Raw genomic sequence first — 3,402 nt, 5'->3', positions numbered from 1 at the left:
CAAAGGGAATCTTGCAGGGCTTCAGCTGTCTTGCTAGAAGAAGCGTTTGACTCTCTCGTTCCCGAGTGCTGAGAGTAGCACCCAAACCTGGTAACCAGCTGTTTGATGGAAGGGGGCTGCTGTGAAAGATATGTAGGGGTAGCACAGGCAAGCTCTTTAGCTGTAAATGAAAAACTTTCCTTCTGCATATTGAAGCCCACTCTCCCTGCCTTCCCCATGCACTGTGATTTTAGAAAAGCAGCAATTATATGTTCTTTAAACAGCGAAGGTTTTGTGTTACTTTGCCTGTCTCTTTGAACAGGATTTTGACAAGCAGACCTGTTCTCACCCAGACCTGAAATATGATTAAACCCTTTGGGCTGTATGAAGAAGAATGTTTTCTTCTCTTGGTAAAAAAGTACGTCTTGGGGAGCGAAGCGTAATGGGGCAGTGACACGGCAAGAAGAGAGGCTGTACAACTGTGGAAGGCAGAGACAGCAAGGTAATTGGGGGAGCAGAGTTTGTTACTGGCTTAATCTCTTAAAACATTTGCAGAATCTTACAGCTTCCTAAATCACTTCAAGAAACAGATGATTTGCGGGTGTGGAGGAGAGGGTTCTCCTTAATTTTCAGAGCTTGTCCTTACTACACCCCTGTGGTTTCTATCCAAAGAGGTGTCCATGCTTATGGGTCTGAGACTAGCATAAACAGGGAAACTGCTTCTCCGTCACATAATGACAGCGCTATTTGAAACGCATCCCTTCACATGGGCTTCCCTCCATCTCTGAAGTATGTGTGTGCTGCCTCAGGGGATGGAGCTGGCTGAAACATATCCCAGGAGAGACATTGGAAAAAAATGTCGTTTCAGCCAGTTTATCATACGAAGAAGATGGCATAGGGCTGGGAACCAGCAGGGAGGAGAGAGCCTCGTCCTTTTTTCTTTTTTTTGTCCTGCCAAAGAATTGCATTCAGTGTGCTTTTTTAAGGAAGAGGGCCTGTCACGCCTTCAACCTAGGGTGTCTGCGATGCTGCAGTGTAGAACCAGCAGTGGGGACAAGATTACGGAGCCATACCAACCCTTGCACAGGCCGAGCCACCTGATATTCCTGGGAGTGCTGAATTAAAGGACAAGGGAAAGAAATGAATGAAGGCCCTGCTCAGCTGCTGGTTGTCAGGAGGTAGTGCCTGAGCTTACTTCTGCCCATTCCCACACACTGAACAGAAATGTTTGCTTTACCTTGGGATGAGGACAGCTTTCCAACCTTGCTCTGAGCTGCAAGCCACTATTTTTAGCAATGTATAAACCAATGTATTTTTAGCAACGTATAATCTGAAGGCATGTTTTCCTGGGTTGTGTTTGCAGGTTAGGAGTTATACTGCTAAGCATATGTTGGCCTCTGCCAGTGAGGCCAACAAAGCTGCTCAGATCACAACTTTGAAAGAAACGCAGGGTGGAGATGACCATGAAATGTTCATTTGGTTACCGTGTAATGATCACGGCCAGGTCTTTAGTGTAGCTGCTGAGAGAATCACTGTTGGCAGAGCTCTTCAGTGGTACTGCACTTTCACGTGCAATAATTTTAACATGCAGGCTTCCTGAAAATGCCAGCTCTGCTTTGTTACGCATCTATGGAACGGATTTCCCTGGTGTCAGGCAAATTCATTTATGTTCCTCTTACCTTCACACCTCCCACAGTCTTGGAAACAAGGCTGTAGCTTGTTTCCTACATTGCTGTAAAGGTGAAAACCTTAGGAAAAGAGACTGAAGAGGCTGTGACTCTTCATCTGGGGGAGGAGGCTGAAAGGATGTATTTGTCAGTCATGGATCTCTAAGATGCAGATGAAGTGATTGCAGATCTCCTCTTCACCAAATGCCCCAGAGTGAGGACTAGGAGCACATGAAGCTAGGTGGAGGCTGATTTAAAGCAGGTGAAATAAAGTTCTGTTTCACCTAGCAGGCCGGCAACCTTTGGAATAGGCTGTAAGGGCAGAGTGTAGGCAAACAGGATCAGCAGGACCAAAGAAAGAGGCTTGACCAGCTCCTGGCCAGCAGGTCCCTGAGTAGATACTGCAGGGAGCAGGCAAGGATGTCCCCTCTACCTTTCCTAGTCTGGTGAGTGCAGGTGCTTKGAGAATATGATGGGATGGGACCATACGGAGAAGCAAGGCTGACCTGCTAGCACTAAATAGCCTCTCCGCTACTAGACAGGGCTGGGCTAGCGGGACCACTGGTCTCATCCGGCRTGCCAGTTCTAACAATTTAAAATTGACAAAGCTTCTTTGTGGTCTGCCAGAGAAAGAGTTTAAACTAAAATGTTTTAATGCATGTTTTACGTGTTATGTCCTTGTGCGTGTGTTTGTAAATTGGGACTAAAAATCTGTAATTTACAGATGTGACCAGCTCTGACACTGTTGTTGCTGGAAGCATGGGTATAGAAAAAATCTTTGGTAAGGCTCTGAAGAAAGGAGGCCTTTTATTTTATAACTAACTTGGCTGAGCTGGTTTAACATATTTTGCTGTTGACTTCAAAATGCAAGACTCATATCTTACTCTCTCCTTTTTATTCTGAAAGTATTAGYTGCTTTTTGCTCCTCTTGCTGTGTAGTAACCTTTGCAGAAATATTCCATTAATGCTGGCTCTATAGGTGTGTGGAAAAGCTGTTGGTYTGAAACATCAATGAAAGAGGCTTGATCACAAGCCGGAATGCRTGTGTTGTATAATAAGCTATTAAAAAAAACATCCTATGTGTGTGTCCTGTGTGAGTGCACCTCCAGGAAGGAGGGTAATCCGATGTGATAGGAGCAGCACAAAGGTATGCCATCCTGAAGTTTGGCCTGGAGTCTTGTCTTTCAGTCTTCTGAAAAAGTTAATGAGAGACTGATTCAGCCTAATGCTATTTAGGCTGTTTCTTGTCCAAATGACCAAAAAATTAGGATGTCGTTTCCCCAAAYTCAGCAACAAAAAAATCAACATGGGGCAAAAGCCACTCTGTGCAAAACTGCATAAGATACAACAGAACAYGCATTCTTTCACGGTATTTACATTTGTATCATTTTATTGTTAGATAGCTCTTCTTTATTTCTTCCCTTAATAAAAAATCAGTTTTTCATACTGTCATTTAAGGTKAGATCTACTCTACTGCCATTTCCCCAGTTACAGGGTTCAAAAAATGAACAGGGTCCCCAGTGGCTCAGTTTTGTTTACATTTGGCTGTCTATTGCTAGCAGTACTGAGAATAAGAGACTTATTCTGTTATCTGGGCTATGGAGGGGGGGAAGGCTATATGGGGCCACTGAATCACAGAACATTAGTTAGGAGATCAAGCAGTGCTCTTAATTCTACACCCACCAGCAGCATCGGGCAGCCAGAAGGAAGGTGAGACCACGTTTTCCAATTGGAGAGACCTACTTTTCTCCAAAGG

This window comes from Rhea americana, unplaced genomic scaffold (genome assembly GCF_003343005.1).
Source record: "Rhea americana isolate MKP2758 unplaced genomic scaffold, rheAme1 scaffold_186, whole genome shotgun sequence".
Classification (NCBI taxonomy): domain Eukaryota; kingdom Metazoa; phylum Chordata; class Aves; order Rheiformes; family Rheidae; genus Rhea; species Rhea americana.
Note: the sequence above shows the minus strand (reverse complement) of the source record.